Consider the following 21325-nt stretch of genomic DNA (forward strand, 5'->3'; position numbering starts at 1 on the left):
TTCGTTAGCAGCTGAGCTCTTAACCACTGCACCACCCAAACTGCCAACATCCCCCTATTTATATTATTCAAATCATGTTATCTCCTCAAGTTTGTCTCTTCATATATAAAATAGAGATAATAACATCTATTTCATTAGGCCTTAGTAGGGATAGACTGATCCAGGGCATGCCAGTCACCCAGTATATGGTGGGTAGGTGCCAAGCAAGTGCTATTTTGTTCACACTCACCCTATCCTTTATTTATATTCATGTTGGTTGGACTCTCTAACCCTGGCACTTCACTTAGAAAATCCTGCCTTTTTAGAAGTCTGCATACATTTTTTTTTTTTTTGGGTGGGGGTGGGTGATGCTGTACTTTCATACACATCACTTTTTTTTTCTTCACACTCTTTTGTTACTTTCATTTCTGAAATAGTAGAATGGTTGGCAATGACTCACATCTAAGAGATGGTTTCTTGATTAACAAATGGATATTACTAAGAAAAACATTTACTTTAGTCTGTTCTGAGTAGGATCAGGAATAGTCATCAAAGAAAATAGACTGGGTTCTGCTTCTCCTATTGGACTTTCAAATCCTTACTTAGCATCTTCAGAGTCTCTGAGATTGAAGAGGCCTAAATCCAGTCAGAAAGATGATATATTTACAACGTCCTGATATTAGAATTAATCAAAACTCACAGTTTTCTCACTGGGAAATAGGAAAATTCCTAAGAACTAAGGAATTATTTGGTCCTTACTGAGTTAAGACAGCATACACAATCACCCTGCTGACCACCTCTTGGAATAGTTACTTTCACAGAGCTTTGCAGGCCCCTGTGCTGGAGGGGGAATAATGGTTTCTCAACTTTCATCAAAGATTGAACAACTGGCTCTGGGATAATTTAATTAAAGGCCCCACTGCCAAGGAGGATTGAGTTAAAGATGTAAGTCTGGACTTCTAATATCCTGACTTGAAAGTTTATAAATCACCTTTATATTTCACTGGGTTCTATTGTATTTCCTCTTTCATTGAATAGTTGTTATTTTTCTTATTCGCTGGGACAATTAATCTTGAGGAAGTTTGGAGCAGCACATTAAGCCTCAAAAGTGTAGCTTAAAGAGGACACAATACGCTTGGAGGGCCTCTGTTTCTGAAGATATGGAATGCTAGATGACCAGAGGAATCGTGTTGTTACAAAAATGATTAGGAAACATGTATGCAGAGAAGCAGACACTGGAACCAGCATTTTCCAAAACGTGTTGGCTTAGAATGTGGACTTTATGGACATAAAAACTAGGGAGAGAACAAAAATTCTGAGGCCTACACAACAAGGGAAGTTGAATAAAAGCCTCAGAATAAAACTTAGACCTGCAAAAGTCAACATTCTCTTTGGGTAAACTAGGTGAAAAACAAAATCAAAAGGGAGAGAGTAGGGATTCTGGGCTGTCTTGACCTTGGCTCTTATGGGAAAAATATAAAGAGAAAATCTTCCATGGGATGTTCTAACAACAAACCTACCATTGTGAATATTTAAGGCAGGAATTAATTCTACTTGGAGGCCCAAAAACTCCAAACAGAAAACTTAGTTTAATGTAGTCTTACTTTGGTGGTGCTCTGAGCACTTGGAAGAAGTAAATGCCAATCATGCCTGAAGGAACATGTTTTAAAATAAGACCTGAAAGTATCTCCACAAATAAAGTTCCGAGGGTCATGATGAAATTAAAAACATATCCACAAATACTGTAAATATTGGAATTATCACATACAGAATATAAAATTAGTATATTGAAAGAAATAAAAGTGTATCTTTCATTTATCTGAAGGAATGAGGGACAAAAAAAAAAAAAATCAAGTGTACCTAAAAAAGAATAGAAAATAATTCTAGAAATAAAAATCATAATCATTAAAATTAGGAGCATAACAGACAAATTAAATAGTAGATTAGACACAGCTAAAGAGAGAATTTATGATCTGGTACATAAATATGAAGAAATTAATCAGAATTTAGTCCAGAGAGAGAATGAACAAATATAAGAGAGGTAGACATACAGAGTGATCAAGTTTAATATATAGTTGCATTGAGAGGTGCCTTTGAATTGATTCCAACTCACAGTGACCTCATGTGACAAAGAAGAATTTCCTTATAGGGTTTTCTTGGTTGTAATTTCTATGGAAAGAGGTTAACAGGTCTTTTTCTGTGGAGCCGCTAGGTGAGTTTGAACCACAAACCTTTCAGTTAGCAGCTGATTGCTTAACCATTGTGCCGCCAGGGCTCCTTAATATATAGCCAACAAGTCTACTGTGTATCTAATTGGCATTCCAGGCAATATTTGAACGTGGGTGAGAATTTTCCAGAACTATTGAAGACATAATTCCTAAGATGCAGGAAGTCCAACAAATCTCAAACACATTAAATACAAAGCAGTCATGGTCTAACTGATGGTGGTTAAATTAAATAAAACCAAAGAGAGAATATTCAAAATCATCCAGGAAAAAAAAAAAAAAAAGACGACCTATGCAGGAATAGTAATTAAACTTTTAGCTGACTTCTTGAGAGCAACAATAAAAATCAGAAGATTGTAGGAAAATATCACCAATGTATCAAAAGAAAATAACTGTTAGCTTAGAATTGTATAACCAGCAAAACTATTTTTCAGAATGAAGGTAGAATAATTTCAAGAAAGAAACCAAGAGAATTCACTATGAACCCATCACTAAGGAAATTTTAAAGAACATTCTTCAGGAAGAGGGAAAACAACCACTGAAGGAATATTTAGTATACTATGGAGTGCCAGAAGAATGAAAAAATCTGTCTTGGAAGACATACAGCCAGAATGCAGGGACCAATCCCTGGAGAAAGACATCGCGTTTATTAGAGGGTCAATGAAAAAGATGTGGAGAACCTCAACGGGATGGATTGACACAGTGGCTGCAACAATGGGCTGAAAAATACCTGCTATTGTGAGGATGGCACAGGGCCAAGCAACATTTGGTTCTGTTATACACAGGGTCACTATGAGTCAGAACCAACTCCATAGCACTTAACAACAAAGGAAGATTTAAGATAAAAGCAAAAAGGTCAACAGAAAATATGGAAAACATAATAAGCTTAAAAGATTGACTTTGAGAAACAATATTGATAATGTCTAATTTTTTAACTTAAAGAAAAAGAACCTATATATTCAACTGTGGTTCCCATATTATATACTGAGGGACTTGTTTTGCCCCAGTAAATTCACAAAATCTCAAGAGACACACAGCAATATCTGTTGGATAGCATGAACTGCTGGCTCAAGATAATTCATAGTTTCAACATTAAATTGCACTACATTCCTTTCAATTGTATCATATCTTTATGAAGCAGAGTTTTCAGGTGTTGATGTGAAAAAAAAAGTAAGTACCATGAGAAAATCAATATGAAACAGGAAATAAAGTGGAGGTATCCAATTTGATTCTTAGATTTGAAAGGTTGTACAGTGCCAAATAAGTGCACATATGCTATTAGAAAGTTCATTGTGGCTATTTAAAAATGAAATAAAATACTACTTTTTCTCTCAATTTAAATATATATATATACCAAACCAAAAAAACCAAACCCACTGCCGTCGCGTTGATTCCAACCCATAGCAACCCTATAGGACAGAGTAGAACTGCCCCATAGAGTTTCCAAGGAGCACCTGGCGGATTCAAACTGCCGACCCTTTGGTTACCAGCCATAGCACTTAACCACTACGCCACCAGGGTTTCCAAATATATATATATATACTTTTTTTTTTTCATATAGCTGCTAAGTTATAAGGACATAAATACTCATTAAGTTGTTAAGACTTTAATAAACAAAACTGTTAAGTATTTCTTTTTGCCTGGGGATACTGAGAAATTTACTGAGACACTAAGAATACTGCAAACTGAGAAATTTTGGGCAGATCTGGCATATAAATGGGAAGAGGCAATAACTGAATAAGTATTGATTAATTTTTAATTTGTCAAGTTAAATATGCATATTAAAATGTCTAGAGGGGAAAAATAATAAAAGAATAGAAATACATTGTACAATGTCTGAAATAGTAAAGGTGGGACAAATCAAATGTGCTGAACAATTGTAATCAATCCCAAAGGAGACAATGGAAGAATTTTGTTTAATGTAGGACAAAAAGAAGGCACTAAATAAGATCCTAGTAATTAATTCAAACATATCAGTAATTCTAACACACTAAATTCTCGTTAAAAGCCAAATATATAATAGGATACATCTTGTAATTTTCTACTTTAAAGTGACATACCTGAAACTTAAGAACTTAGAAAGGTTGAATGGACAGCAACAAAATGAAACATGAACAAAATACAAAATGCTAGATGAAGAAAATACAATCCAAAATGATATATGAAGAAAATACAAACTTTAATAATAGATACTATAGACTTGAAAACAAAATGAATTGCTATATAACAAGTCATCACATAGCAATAAAAATTTAAATTCACTCAAAACATAGAATAGTTCTAAAATTGTATAATAAGTATTGAAAATTTTGACACAATTAAGTTGACAATCTAATGGAGTGGTAAAATTCCTAGAAAATATGAGTTATCGAAATTTACTCAAGAAAAATGGGAAAATCTGAATTTTCCTATATCCATTAAATAATTAATAATTAAAACCTTCCCATTAATAAAACACCAGTCCCACATCATTTTCAGGTGAATTTCCACCAGATATTGAAGGAACAGATAATTTCAATCTTACACACTTTCAGAAAATAGGAAAGCAGGGGTTACTCTCACTCACTTTATAAAGATATTCTTGATATAAAACCAAATAATGACAATACAAGAAAGGAAAATTGCAGACCAATCTCATGAGAACAGATGTAAGACAATTTAAAATGAAACATTAGCAAATAAAACTCAAAAATGAGTTTATTCCTGAAACACAAAGTTTGTTCTAAATTAGGAAAATTATTAATTCCCCATGTTAACAAATCAGGGCAGAATAGCTATATATGATCATCGCAATAGATGGATTAAAAAGTATTTGATAAAAGTCAATATCTAGGATACACATTCTCATCTAGCTTCTTTAACCTGATAAAGTGTCTCTACAAAACCCTGGAGCAAACATACTCATTGATGAAACATTAATTACACTGCCTTTAAAACTAGGAGCAAGATAAAAATGTTCTCTATTACCAGTTCTGTTTATCAATATATTGGTGCTTCTAGCAGCAATATAATGGAAGGAAACAAAATAAAAGGTGTAAGCACTGAAAGGAAATACAAAACTATAGATAGTTATTTAGAGATAATATAATTAATTTTACAGAAAATTGAACAGAATCTACTAATGAGTTACTAACTTATGAGTGTTTACCAGATATAAGATCAAAATCTAAAAATCAATTGCATTTCTGCATGCCAGCAATAAACAGAAATTTTATAAAAAGAAAAAGGTCCATATTACCTTAACAGCTAAAATGTAAGAAATCCAATAAAAAATGTACAAAGCCTTTATCATAAAAAATCAAACTTTATAGAAAATGTTAAAATGACTTAAATAAAGGAAATTATTAAAGTAAATGTTTAATGGGTAAGAAGATAATGTTGTAAGGATATTAATTCAGTCCAACAGAGTTTTCATAGAATTTGGCAAACTGACTTTAAATTTGATAGAGAAAAGGGCCACAGATTTCCGAAGACAAAGGATGAGACAGGATAGGGGTGGGGTTCTTGCCAAATGAAATACAGACAATTATTATAAAAAAAATAATAATAATAGTTTTTTTTTTTAGTCCCTGAATTGTGCAAATGGTTAACATGCTCAGCAGCTAACTGAAAGGTTAGAGGTTTGACTGCACCCAGAAGCAACTTGGAAGAAAAAGCTTGGTTATCTACTTTCAAAAACTCATCCATTGAAAACCCTGTGGAGAATAGTTCTACTCTGGCACACATGGGGTAACCATGGGCTGGGATTGACTCAGCTGCAACTGGTTTAATGGTTATTATAAAGACATATGGCCCTCACCAGATGGAATACACAGGAATCAAATTGACTACATCTGTGGAAAGAGATGATGAACAGTCAGAACAAGGCCAGGGGCCCACTGTGGAACAGACCATCAATTGCTCATAGGCAAGCTCAAGCTGAAACTGAAGAAAATTAGAACAAGTCCATGAGGGCCAAAGTATGACCTTGAGTATATCCCACCTGAATTTAGACACCATCAAGAATGGCATCAAGAACATCATAAATGAAGAAAGCAAGAGGTCATTAATAAGACAGGAAAGAAAGAAAAGACCAAGATGGATGCCAGAAGAGACTCTGGAACTTGCTCTTGAATGTCAAGTAGCTAAAGCAGAAGGAAGAAATGATGAAGTAGAACAACTGAACAGAAGATTTTAAAGAGTGGCTTGCGAAGACAAAGTATTATAGTGACACATGCAAAGAGCTGGAGATAGGAAACCAAAAGGGAAGAACATGCTTGGCATTTCTCAAGCTGAAAGAACTGAAGAAAAAATTCAAGCCCCGAGTTGCAATAATGAAGGATTCTATGGGGAAAATATTAAATGACACAGGAAGCCTCAAGAGAAGATGGAAGGAATACACAGAGTCATTGTATCAAAAAGAATTGGTCAACGTTCAGCCATTTCTAGAGGTACCATATGATCAGGAACCGATGATACTGAAGGAAGAGGTCCAAGCTACATTGAAGGCACTGGTGAAAAACAAGGAATATCAATTGTAATGTTTCAACAAACGAATGCAACACTGGAAGTTCTCACTCACCTATGCCAAGAAATTTGGATGACAGCTACCTGGCCAACCGACTGGAAGAGATCCATGTTTATGCCTATTCCCAAGAAAGGTGATCCCACAGAACGTGAAAATTATTGAACAATATCATTAATATCACATGCAAGTAAAACTTTGCTGAAGATCATCCAAAAGTGGCTGTAGCGGTATATCTACAGGGAACTGCCAGAAATTCAGGCAGGATTCAGAAGAGGACGTGGAATCAAGGATATCATTGCTGGTGTCAGGTGGATCCTGGGTGAAAGCAGAGAATACCAGGAAGATGTTTGCCTGTGTTTTACTGACTATGCAAAGGCATTCAACTGGGTGGATCATAACAAATTATGTATAACATTGCGAAGAATGGGAATTCCAGAACACTTGATTGTGCTCATGAGGAACTTCTACGTAGATCAAGAGGCAGTTGTTCAGAAAGAACAAGGGGATACTGTGTGGTTTAAAGCCAGGAAAGGTGTGCGTCAGGGTTGTATCCTTTCACCATACCTATTCAATCTGTATGGTGAGCAAATAGTCCAAGAAGCTGGACTATATGAAGAAGAACAGGGCATCAGGATTGGAGGAAGACTCATTAACAACCTGCGTTATGCAGATGACATAGCCTTGCTTGCTGAAAGTGAAGAGGACTTGAAGTACTTACTGATGGAGATCAAAGACCACAACCTTCGGTATGGATTGCACCTCAATGTAAAGAAAAGAAAAATCCTCACAACTGGACCAATAGGCAACATCATGATGAATGGAGAAAAGATTGAAATTGTCAGGGATTTCATTTTACTTGGATCCACAATCAACACCCATGGAAGCAGCAGTCAAGATATCAAAAGACACATTGCGTTGGGCAAAGCTGCTGCAAAAGACCTCTTTAAAGTGTTGAAAAGCAAAGATGTCACCTTCTAGACTAAGGTGCGCCTGACCCAAGCCATGGTGTTTTCAATAGCATCATATGCATGCAAAAGTTGGACAATGAATAAGGAAGACAGAAGAAGAACTGACGCCTTTGAATTGTTGGCGAAGAATATTGAATATACCGTGGACTGCCAAAAGAAGAAACAAATCTGTTTTGGAAGGAGTACAACCAGAATGCTCCTTAGCAGCAAGAGTGGTGAGACTACGTCTTACATACTTTGGACATGTTATCGGGAGAGATCAGTCCCTGGAGAAGGACATAATGCTAGGTAAATTACAGGGTCGACAAAGAAGAGGAAGACCTTCCATGAGATGGATTGACACAGTGGCTGCAACAATGGGCTCGAGCATAGCAACGATTGTGGACATGGCGTAGGACCGGGCAGTGTTTTGTTCTGTTGTACATAGGGTCGCTAAGAGTCGGAACCGACCCCATGACACTTAACAATAACAACAACGTAAAGCCACAGTGACTTAATGTGGTATTGGTAAAGGAGTAGACAGACCCATAGAACAAAACAAAGTCCCTAGAAGCAATTCCACACATGTACAGAAATGACATGAGACAGAGCTGGTATTGCAGATTCAGAAGGTACTGCTCAAAAACTATTCTAGGGGAAAAATGAAATTGAATCCCCTTTCACAAAAATCAATTCCAATGTTTAAAAAACCAAAACAGGGAAGAATAAAATTAAAAAAGAACTTTTTTTTTTTAAATAAACCTTTTTATTTTGAGATAATTGTAGATTCACATGCAATTTTAAGAAATAATATGGAGATAGCCCATGTACTTTTTATTCAGTTTCCCCAATAGTAACATCTTGAAAAACTATAGTACAATATCATAATCATGTGATATTGTACTATATCAAAATCATACAGCCAGTACTTAGTGAAGCAAGAGTTCAAATCCAGTCTGTCAATGATAATAATGAAAACAGTTGCCTTTTTTTTTTTTTTTTGAGCTTACACTCTTTCAGGCCCTGTGCTCAGCACTTTACACTCATTATCTCACTTAATCCTTACAAACTCCTTCAAAAGAGATATTATTATCCTCTTTTAATTGATGATGATTCTGATGCTCACAGGACTAACTGCCTAGTCAAAGTTCACCCCCTTAGTCTGTACCTTCAAAACTTGAACTGGTAATTACTTTGCTAGGCTGGGGCCAAAAACCCTTCAACTTTTCACAGCTCTTCTATCTGGGCTCCACAATATCCTTGGTTACCTGCAAAGGAGCAGTTTGGTTTATTAACTAACTGGGCCACATATTGCCAAGAAATCATTTTGGCTAATTTTCTTTCCCCATCGGATCAACTCATTCATTTTATAGAATTGACAAAATCAGATAGTCATGTTAATGATGAATCAAATTATCCTTGTTGATTTTTTCATTTACTAGTCAGATATATCTAAATTTCAATCCCAGGTCAGCCATTTATTAATTTTGTAACCTTGGGCAAGTACTTAACCTCTTTAGGTTCTGGTGACCTTGTCAGTAGAAATGCAGATAATAATGGTGGTTTCCATCACTCTCCTGTCAGTTTGTCATACTGTGGTGGCTCGCATGTTACTGTGATGCTGGAAGCTGTGCCATGATATTTCAAATACCAGCAGAGTCACCTGTGGTGGACAGGTTTCAGTGGAGCATAGAGACTAAGACAGCCTAAGAAGAAGGACCTGGCAATCTACTTCTAAAAAAATTGGACAGTGAAAACCTTATAAATAGCAGTGGAACATTGTCTGATACAGTGCTGGAAGATGAGCCCCTCAGGTTGGAAGGCACTCAAAATATGTCGAGGAAGACCTGGCTCCTCAAAGTAGAGTTGATCTTAATGATATGGATGGAATAAAGTTTTCAGGACCTTCATTTGCTGGTGTGGCACTAGTCAAAATTAGAATAAACAGCTGTAAACATCCATTAATAATCAGAAAATGGAATGTAGGAAGTATGAATCTAGGAAAATTGAAAGTTGTCAAATGAAATGGAACTCATAAACGTCGATATTCTAGGCATTAGTAAGGTGAAATAGACTGGTATTGGCCATTTTGAATTGGACAATCATATGGTCTACTATGCCGAGAATGACAAATTGAAGAGGAATGACATTGCGTTCATTGTCAAAAAGACCATTGCAAGATCTATCCTGAAATACAATACTGTCAGTGGTATGATAATTTCAATATGCTTACAAGGAAAGCCAGTTAATGTGACTATTATCCAAATTTACATACCAACCACTAATGCCAAGATGAGGAAATTAAAGATTTTTACCAACTTCTACAGTCTGAAATTGGTCAAACAAGCAATTAACTTGCATTGATAATTACTGGTGATTGGAATGCAAAAGTTGGGAACAAAAAAGAAGGATCAGTAGTTGGAAAATATGGCCTCGATGATAGAAACGACGCTGGAGATCGCATGATAGAATTTTGCAAGACCACAACTTATTCATTGCAGATACCTTGATCCCTTTGAATTCTGGTGTTGGGAAAGAATATTGAATATACCACACACTGTTGGGGGCCAGAAGAATGAACAAATCTCTATGGGAAGAAGTACAGCCAGAATGCCCCTTAGAAGCGAGGATACTGAAGCTTTGTCTAATGTACTTTAGGCATGTTATCAGGAGGGACCTGTCCCTGGAGAAGGACATTATGCTTGGTAGTGGAAAAGAGGAAGATCCTCAGCAAGATGGACTGACAATGGCTACAACAATGGGCTCAAATATAGCAAAGATTTTGTAGATGGCACAGACTGGGCAGGGTTTTGTCCTATTGCACATAGGGTTGCTATGATAAGGAACCGACTGGACAGCACCTAACAACAACAACAAGCTGGGGTGCTTAATGAGAGGATTAAGAGAAAACCCATTATCTCCTAACACAATGCCTATTCCTTAAGAGGGTTTGCCGAGTAGTAGCTGCTCTTATTAACATTTATCATTATTACCGTTAGTTTTAACATTTTGTTTTAATATCTTTTTTCTGTGGCCTTTATTGACCTCCTTGACCGTTTAGATAGGCAGAGTTACAGGCAGTCACTGGGTTATGAACATCCGATTTATGTACAACCCAGTTACAAACCAACCCCTATAAAGCCTGGGAGCTACTTTGCAACACGCATCAAAACATTATTATTACTGTATTATTATGTTAAAGATGTTTTAGTGTACCTAGAAGTGTTTCTTTAATGTTTTTTTAATGCATAGAAAGTATACTATATACTAAGATAAGCATTTGTCTAACTGACATTAGATATGAACTGTACCTAACTGTTCTAACTTGTGTACCCATTCTTCTTAAGACAGACTTAGGAACAGTACTCGTTCGTAATCCGGGGACAGCCTGTACTTGCTTGTTCCTCATTGTACGTTGCTCCTTCATTATGGAATGGCACTGTGTTAGAAACATGGTCTCAGGTCTCTGATTCTCTACTCTCTCTAATTATAAGAACTTTGAATGCAAGTTCATTCATCTTTTTACCACCAGCCCCCTTCACTCTACCTAGCACCTAAATATTCTATGATGTTTGTTAAATGAATAGGTCATATTTTTCTTCACATTGCATGGAACGGTCAATACTTATTTGTGCATCTTTGCTATGTTGTTGATTTTGATATGTGTAAAATCCCTGGGTGTTAGACATGATAACACACTCAGCTGCTAACCAAAAGTTTGGAGGTTTGAGTCCAGTCAGAGATGCCACAGAAGAAAGACCTGGTGATTTACTTTCAAAAAATCAGCCGTTGAAAACCCTCTGGAGAATAATTCTACTCTGACACGTGTGAGGTCGCTAGGAGTCAGAATCAAGTTGACAGCAACTGGTTTTACTGGTTAAAGCCCACAGGGGTAAATTCCATTACATCATATAATGCCAGCACTGTGTCAGTCTTTTTTCATTTGAATATGCCTGGTTACTTCTAGTCTTGACCCAGATCTATTGCTTTCTGTAAAGGTTTTTTGCTGCCTATAGAGAGGGTATCGATATTCACTTTTTTGCACTTTTTTTTTTTTTTGTCTTGCTGGTGCTGTATTGTAGGCTTTTTCTTCTGCCATTTCTGCCATAGGACTTTTTAAAAAGACTCTCTTGCTTTCACTTAAACTTATTTCCCACATCACTTTAAGGTATACATTTTATTCTTTCTCCCCCATCATTAATGCATTACCGTTTGACTCTGCCATTAGGCTGTCAATCTGTAAAACTCTTGAGGAAGACAGAGAGACCTTATTTTAAATAGGCCTGATTCTTTGCTAGAGAGGTTGGTGCACTGTCTACAATGCTATTCTTGTCAAGAATATGCTTTTGAAATTTCAAGGAGAAGAAATGAAATTTAGGAGAGTTACCAAACTGTGAAAGACTGAAGGAGTAAAAGGGAAAAAACAGTAAAACCCAAAGACATAACCAAATGGAGAAAAAAACATCATAAAATTCTACGCAAGGTCCAGGACCGAGGTTGGAGGTATGAAATTCTCCTTGAGGGAAAATAGTTGTTGAAGATCCCTGAAGATCAGGCCCCCTGTCCATTATGAGTGGTCAGAAAATGACACAGATTAATTTGAATTTCTGCATTAAGGTTACAGAGATTGAAGCGTTGAGCCTGCGTGAGAAAAGGGAAAGTGAACATTTAGTAACCATTCCCGAGATGTTATAGAGATGGTGGTAAGCGGTAGTTCCTCCATTTTCCCTGAAGTGAGGGTGAGACAATACTCCTGAAAGGCAACCGGAGAGATTTATGTCAGAATTCAGACAGACTTCCTGGGTTCTGAGGTCCTCGAATATGTTATTAAGCAGAGCAGGACTCTTCCCACAATGAGGGCTGCAGAATTTTCCAAGATTCTAAGTCATTAGGCAGGGTTTCCAGGGACAGCACTGCCACAGCCCTGATTGTTCTCTGGGATAATCTGACCTGATTCACGGAGAAAGCCTATGAAATCATCTCCACTTCAGCCTTCACATAAAAGGGTGGGTGGCAACCAAGCATGGGAGTAAATCCTATCTTTCTGAAGATCGGGGCTCAGACCAGCCCATTCGCCTCATGATTGTATGAATGCTACAGAAAATGAGAAACTGCAGTTCACTTCCTTTGCCACACATAAGAAGACTTTATATTTCTGCTGAGTGCTGAACTATTTTCAATGCAAAGGAATTGAAAAAGAGTAGGTAAGAGAGTTTTACATTTGGAATATTATACACAGACGGCATTGGAGGTAAGGGTGAAAAAAGTATACTCCCTAAACTGCTTCCATGAAAAATTTCAGTCAACTGCTAGCTTTCTCTTCACAAAACTTTGACATATGGCCCTTGACCTTTACCAACTACCCTTCCGTGTTTGACACTTAACGTTTGCTACGTGATTAAAATTCAGCGTTAATTAATTCCAACACCATCAGCTCAGTTATATTTAGCTAAGAACACTCACTTTTGTCTTTTGTGAGTAGCACTGCAGGGTTATTACAAAGAGGTAGTCAGGAGGGCAATAGAGATACGAGAAGAATGATTCAGTGTGCAGATAATTGTTTCGAGTGAAATTTAGCTCAGTATTTTTGTTCCTGTCCTTAGTAGAACTGAGATTTAGCACCTCCCGTTGGCACTTAGCCCCCACCCCCACACTGGAGGAGGCTGTGATGGGTGGGGGCTGAGAACGAGCCACACCAGAGTTGAATTATAGCACAGTTCCAACACTGGTGAGGATTTTCCCTGGCCAGCTCTGGGGTACAAAGCTTGTGATCTCAGCAGAGACGAGGTGTCCATAAAAAGGGCCTCCATATTGTGTGACATTGCCTCAATGAGGGAGGTCAGTATGCCTGTTTAAAGAGCACCGTCCCAAAAGTGGCGACTGTTCTCAAACAGTGGAAACCAGAACACTTAACCATAACAGAGTTATAGCTCTCACCTCAAAAATTCACCCATGGGGTTGTCTTATTAATGGTTTACTCTATAATGTAACCAAAGCACTCACTAGAAATGGAGAAAATCTAGGGAATTTGATTCTTTCCCTTATAGAAGTGAAATACATTCAGTTGAAGTGAAAAAGCATTTTTCTTGGTTTCTTTATTCAATGCCCTTCTCTCTGGAAATAGATTATGATAAGAATTTGGATATGCAAATCTTGCTTTCACCTGAAGTTCAAAATGCTATGAAGCCATTACAACTGTCACTCTTTGGAATGCTGGCATGAATTTGTGGTCTATAAGATTTTTGTGCCACTGAAATACTTCTATTCTTCAGATGCATTTACGGGACAGGAAGAGGGAAGCTCTCCATTTGGTAGATCCAAACCAAAAACCCGTTGCTGTCGAGTCAGTTCCAACGCATAGTGACCCTATAGGATGGAGCAGAACTGCACCACAGAGTTTCCAAGGAGCAGCTGGTGGCTGGTGGATTCAAACTGCCAACCTTCGTGTTAGCAGCTGAGCTCTTAATCACTGTGCCACCAGGGCTCGATTTATCTGAGTTGCCCGTATTTATCTCACTGTAAATCCAGAAATAGATGCCGAGTTCTTTGAGGAAGTATACCTAGATGGCCCCCAGGTGTAAACAAAAATGTAGCATTTTCATTTGTGTATCACAGAACACTTTGCCCTGAGTAATTGAACTTTTATGTTCCAGAAACTGATTCTAACCTGGTTCTGCCCTCATCTCCGCTTTTAACTACAGTTGGAGGGCACTTGATCCTTGGTGGACTTTGTTTTCCTGCCACCCCATGGGACACATTTTGGCTTCCATTTACCAGGGATTTAAGTAGCTCTGATTAATCAGTCAAGCGATTCAACATCAAGTCAAATTTCTGTTGGCCGGATGCTAGTAGAATGTCCCTTTACTAATAATTGGCTTTGGGTCTTAACCTTGAGACCAAGTTCTCTACCTTGTGTTCTTGATGGGGTACTGGATACAAATATTGGCCCTACTGCAGGGGAACCTCATCAGCCCTCTAAGATGAGGTCTCCAATTTGTTCTTAGATGTCTTCTCCCCCTACTTCCTGATATTGTTGTTGTTACTGTTGAGTTGACTCTGACTTATGGTGACCACTATGTACAACAGAGCAAAACATTGCCTGGTCCTGTGCCATGTTCATTGGTATGCTCAAGTCCATTGTTATGGCGACTGTATTTCACGTGCCTTCCAACCTAGGGGCTCATCTTCCATCATTATATCGGATAATGCTCTGTTGTGATCCATAAGGTTTACCTTGGCAGATTTTTGGAAGTAGATCACCAGGTCGTTCTTCCTAGTTTGTCTTAGTCTGGAAGCACTGCTGAAACTTGGCCATAATGGGTGACCCCACTGGTATTTGAAATATCCATAGCACAGCTTCTAGCATCACAGCAACAGGCAAACCACCATAATATGACAAACTGACAGTCTCCATGATAGTGTAGTCCTAATTCTGAGACCTAGCCCCAAAAGGTTTTATGGTCTTACTGCTTGTTGAAAACATTCCTGATGTCAACTACCTACTCAGGATTCTGACTGGGCCTGCTCTGGATTCCCTGGTAGCTGGCTATACTCATGTACCTGTCACAAAGCCCAGACTCTGTATACTTCCCAGTACTCACTGGCTTTCTGAATTCTCTGATCACCTATTGAACTTGACTGCCTTCCTATGTCTTCCTCTGAATAACTTTGTCAGGAGCACCTGTGCCACCCCTCTGGGCTCCTATTCCAGACCCTGGTGCCTCCCACCTGTCCTTCTACAGTTGACTTTTCATTTTCATGTCCTACCAGGAGGTAACTAAACTAGTTTAGTTACCAGGAGGTAACGCAAGAAAAGGCTGAGGTTTTTTTTTTTTTTTTTTGGTTTGTTTGTTTAACGTGTTACTTTGATGTTTGTTATGGATTGAATTATGTCCCCCCAAAATGCATGTCAACATGGCTAGGCTATGATTCCCAGAGTTGTGTGGTTGTCCTCCATTTTGTGATCTTAGGTGATTATCCTATGTGTTGTAAATTCTAACCTCTATGATGTTAATGTTAATGGGGAAGGATTAGAGACAGCTACGTTAATGAGGCAATACTCAGTTATGTTAAAGAGGATTAGTGTGGGATGAAAACCTTTACTCAGGTCACAGCCCTAATCCCATGAAAGGGGAATTTCCCTGGGGTGTGGCCTTTATCACCTTTTATCTTACAAGAGATAAAAGGAGAGAGAAGCAAGTCAAGAGAAGGACCTCATACCATCAAGAAAGAAGCACCAGTAGCAGAGTGCATCCTTTGGACCTGGGGTACCTGAGCTGAGAAGCTCCTAGATCAGGGGAAGATTGATGATAAGACCTTCCCTCAGAGGTGACAGGGAGAGAGAGAAAGACTTCACCTAGTGATATAAAACCCACTGCCGTCGACCTAATGATAGTGCCCTCAATTTGGACTTCTAGCCTCCTAGACTGTGAGAGAATAAATTTCAGTTTGTTAAAACTACCCACTTGTGGTATTTTTGTTATAGCAGCACTAGATAACTAAGACAATGTTCCTTAATGATAATATATAAACTGACATTATAGGATTCCTATTTAACGGATACTTATGACCTGTACAACCTTTACCAATGTTTTTCTATAAAAATTTTTCTATTCCAGGGAGCTTGCAGTGCCCACTAAACATAAAATATAATTTTTCTGAGTTTCTACTTTATAAATATCTTCCATGAAGAGGCTGAGCTTTTAATATTTTAATATTTAGAGGTGCATACATAGATAAGATGGGGGCTTATCCCCTATATTGAGGAGAAAATAGTATTTTGATGTGGGAAGATTTATAGAAATATAAATCTAGTATCCTTTGGCTTCACTTGTGTAAGATAATATGGGACACTATTTTAATCTTAAATATTACATTGTAACAAAAATTTTAAACATCTATATGCTTCGTAATATCTTTTTTCAGTATGAATTGAATAGGCAGCTTCCCATATACTTTGAGATTAAAGATACTTTCATTTTGTAAAGTATTTTTCTCTGTTTTTACTTTTTAAGGTATTACACAATGGCCTTGTTATGGAGATGGAGCATCCAACTGTGGGGAAAATATCAGTCCCAGGTTTGAACATCTTGGTTATTTTCTTTAACACCTTCCTTTGTTAATTGTAACATAGGGTGATTGCTGCAGGGCCTTGGTGATCCTCAACCAACTTGTCAAGTCTTGGGCACTCTTTTTGGATAAAAGAGGAATGGTTGATATACTCACAGGAATGAATGCTTAGGCTATGGAATTGTGCCTTAGCTCTAACGAATGTCTGATTGTCTCAGTGACAAAACAATGCTTCTATTTCCTAGTTGCACTTGGTGTAATTGTGTACTCACAGAAGTACATTATGTAATTACCCACAAATAGGTAACAACAAACATGGCAACAATTATGACGGTATAGTGCAGTTAGTACGAGAATGAGAAAGCCAGACCAGATAGAGATAGTGTTCAAGGAAGACCACTGACTGATCTGTAGGGTTAGTAATGTTTATCATCCCTCGGATCTATTATCGCTCTCCTCTGGACATTACTAGAAAAACACTCTACATTCTTGTTCTTTGTGTCCCTGTTTTATAAACTATACACAAACCACCAGGAGCCCTGGCGGCACAATGGTTAAGCTCTTGCTGCTAACTGAAAGTTTGGTAGTTTGAACCCACCCAGAGGCTCTGCAGGAAAAAGATCTGGCAATCCGCTTCCATAAAGATTATAGCCATGGAAACACTATGGTGCAGTTGTACTCTGTCACATGGGGCTGCTGTGAGTCAGGATTGACTCAACAGCAATATACAAACCGTGTACTACTTTTTCTCTTTTCTTTGTACTACTTTTTTCTTTGGACAGAGGACAAGGAAATTAGCTAGGCTATAACTTTGGCCATTGTTTTCCTGAAACTATTTCCTTATCACCTTGCTCGGAATTTGCATATTTTCTAAACTCCTCAGTGTCCTCAGTTGAATAGCATAGGGAATCTACAAGTGTCTGATCTCATTTATTCAATAACTGTTACTGTTAATGTCTTTCTAAGATTTGAGGCTGGCTTGATAATAAATTTCTATAACAGATCAGAATCATGACCATTGGCACACAAAAATAATAGGAAGAAGGCAGTATGATCAATGAAGCATGATGAAATTCTGGTAGGCAGGAGTTTAAATCAAGGAACATCATAAGTGGATTAATGACGATAACTAAGAGAGCTGATATAAGCATAGTAGAGACTGGTATCATAGTACAGAAAAATGCCACATGTTACAGAAAAGTGGTGAAAAAAACTATGTTGATAAAAGCTAAGAAGGTCATTCATTCCTTTGTATTAGTGAGCATATACTATGTGCCAGGTACCATATCAGGTCCTGGAGATACAAAAATAAACCAGACAACATGGTCCCTGGCCTCATACAGCTTAGAGTCAATGGAAAGTTAGACAACACAAACAAGTAACAAATGTTTCTATAACTGTAAATCATGATAAATGCAAAGAAGGGGAAAGAACGGTATGTTGTCATATTGGATAATGGGGGTTAGCCGGGACTTCCTGTTGTTTGAGCACTGGGGAAATCCTCTCTGAGAAGCTGATTTATAAGCTAGGCATTGAATTATAAAAGGAAGTTGGCATTTGAAGAATAGGGGAAAAGCATTCTAAGCAGAGGGAATAGCATGTGAGTAGGCCCTGAGGCGGGATAAAGCTGGACGTGTTTTGTGCCAGTATGAAAGAAGGGGAAGAAGGGCAGGAAATGAGACTGACAGAGAAAGGAGAGTCTCGAGACCCCACTAAATTTGGTTTTACTCTAGATGGTTTTAAGCAAGGTGGTGAAATGATACTATCTACAGTTTAAAGCAGGGAGTCAGATTAGGAAGTTATCACAGGAGTTTGGGTGATGGTGTCTTGAATTAGGGTCATGATAATAGAGATAAAGAGAAGGGGTGGTCAGAATTTTTTAAAAAATGTAATCATAGTGTTTCCAATCTGAGAAGACTCTGAAAAGCATTTTTAGCTTTACTTTTTACACAGTGGAACTGATTTTCCAAATGAAATCTCAATATATAAAATAGATCACGCAGAGTTTTGCTGATTGATAGGCCAGAACTCCAAGTGTTGAGCTTTCTTCTGCTGCCCCTACCATGCTATGGCCCTCCAGATACCTCCTTGAAACCATGGCCCCTAAAGAACAATTCAAGAACCAGTAATCTAATTCAACTCCACAAGTTTATAGGTGAGGTCATATAGTCATTGCTATATTCCCAATGCATCAGAAGAAAGTGTTTGAAAGTCAGTACAGTAGTTAGCATGGCAGGAAGGAAAAATTAAGTCAGTGACTAACCTGAAATAAACTCATTGGATGTTAACACTCTCCCCATCACTCAGATGTGAATTGTTTGACTCTTCTGGTAGATGAATGGAGAAATGATCTCAGGAAAAGGAAAATATTTTTCAGATTCCAGAAGAGGAAAGAATACACCTTTCTGCTCACTTTAATGTAAAAGTGTATCTGTTAGCTATTGTCACAATAGTGCTATGTAACAAATAACCACAAAATCTCATTCAAACGTAAGCATTTATTTATTCCACACATATGGGTCTCCTGGGGCTATGGCTGATCTAGGCTGGCCTCAGCTGGCTGGCTTTACTTTGGTTGCAGGTTTGGGCTTGGCTGCTCACTGTGGGTTGGGCTCGGTTCTTTTCCATGTGTCTCTCATGTGCTTCTTATATCAATGGTAGAAGAGCAAAAAAACAGACACCACAATGACGTTTAAGACTCTGGTGCAGAACTTCCATACCTTCTGCCCACATTTCATTGGCCAAAGCAAGTTTTAGGCCAAGTCTGAAGGGGTGGGGAAATACTCATGACCCTTTTTGTAAGAAACTGAAAGTTACATAGTGAAGGGCATGGACACAAGGAGGGGTAAATAATTGGAGCAAATGATTCAATTTACTACATTTAGATTCTCAGATCTACAGCAATTTATTTTTATCTCTCTTTGGAAAACTCTACTTTTGTTTCTTTAATTTCTGTAGTGTTTAGGCATAATTTTTTAGTGTATCTATTCTATTGACTGGAAATCCTGGTGGCCTTAGTAGTTAAGTGCTATGGCTGTTAACCAAAAGGTCAGCAGTTTGAACTTAGAAACTCTATGGGGAAGTTCTACTGTGTCCTACAGGGTCGGTATGAGTTAGAATGGACTCGACGGCAATGGGTTTATTCTATTGACTTTCCTTGTTATTTCTACATAACTCTCAATATGGCAAGTATCAGTTTTGAGATGAAGTTGATAAGTCTAGGTTATTTTTGAAATTAGTGTATGGTTATCTCTTTTTTTTAACATTTTATTATGCTTCAGGTGACAGTTTACAGAGTAAATTAGTTTCTCATTCAAAAATTTATACCCAAATAATTTCACGACATTGATTGCAATCCCCGCAGTGTGTCAGCATGCTCCCCCTTTCCACCCAGCATTCTCCATTTCCATCTGTCCAGTTTTCCTGTCCCTTCCTGCGTTTGCATCTTTGCTTTTGTGCAGGTGTTGCCATTGGTCTTGCATACTCCTTAGATCTAAGGAACATGTTTTTCACGGGTATTATTGTTTGTTTTATAGGCCTGTCTAATATTTGGCTGAGTGGCTTCACTTCTGAATATTATAACTATTTATACTTTGTTTCAATTTTTTAAGTTTTAAGTTAGAAAGGCATCTGGGGGCCATAGTTTCGAGGGTTCTTCCAGTCTCTGTCAGATCAGTAAGTCTGGTCCTTTTTGTGAATTTAAATATTGTTCTATATTTTTCTCCTGCTCTGCCCAGTACCCTCTATTGAGATTCCTGTCACAGTGGTCGGTGGTAGTAGCTGGGCACCATCTAGTTCTACCTGGTAGACCTATGCTGAATGTACTTTTAAACCTGTAAAAAACCTCTTGCCCTCAAGTTGATTCCAACTCATAATGATCCAACAGGACAGAATAAAACTGCCCTATAGGATTTCCAAAGAATGGCTGGTAGATTTGAACTGCCAACCTTTTGGTTAGCAGCCAAGCTCTTAACCACTGTGCCACCAGGGCTCCGTACTTTAAACAGAGATATGAAATTATTTATCTCTTCAAAATTTCTTTTTGCTTCTTAAATTAAAAACAAAACAAATCAAAACTATGCATTGTTTCAATTTTGTAATAATTATCAATGTTAAAATACAGCAAGTAATATAATCTGAACTATCTCCTTTATTTATTTATGTTTATTGTAACACAAGCTTTTCAGATCATTTTCCACCACCCCCAATCCATAGTCAAGAATAAGAAAGGAATTACATTTGTATATATAGATGTTCTGGTTAAATCATAGAGACTAGTTAATGTTCATGAATTGTCTCTAGATATAAGTTTAGTTATGCTAATACTATTCTTTATTTCATATATTGTTCATTATATTGCTCTATCATTTGAACTTTTAAAGCATACTACTCAGTTGTTAAAGGTGAAAGGAGACTAAGAAAAATGAAATAGTAATGGGACTACAAATGGAACAAACATATCACATCCTCATTGTCAGGGTTCAATATTCTGATGTTCTAAGAGTCCCTAATGGGCGAGTAGTCACAACCTTTAGCTTATTGGTGTGTTTAATGATAGAAGAGTCAGCACAGTAGGTACAATGTACTAATTTGCTCAT

The 21325-nt window shown here is 37.6% G+C and overlaps 1 protein-coding gene across 39 annotated transcripts in view; it reads left to right on the top strand.

The window, feature by feature from the left end:
- Positions 1 to 21325, top strand: part of SUGCT (succinyl-CoA:glutarate-CoA transferase) — a 796973-nt gene that overhangs the window by 756969 nt on the left and 18679 nt on the right. For all 39 annotated transcript variants that reach the window (XM_064290193.1, XM_064290192.1, XM_064290195.1 and 36 more), the window contains one exon: positions 16673 to 16736. The gene's annotated coding sequence lies outside the window, so the exon portion shown is untranslated. The remainder of the gene's footprint in view (positions 1 to 16672; positions 16737 to 21325) is intronic.

Source organism: Loxodonta africana, chromosome 8 (assembly GCF_030014295.1).
Source record: "Loxodonta africana isolate mLoxAfr1 chromosome 8, mLoxAfr1.hap2, whole genome shotgun sequence".
Taxonomy (NCBI): domain Eukaryota; kingdom Metazoa; phylum Chordata; class Mammalia; order Proboscidea; family Elephantidae; genus Loxodonta; species Loxodonta africana.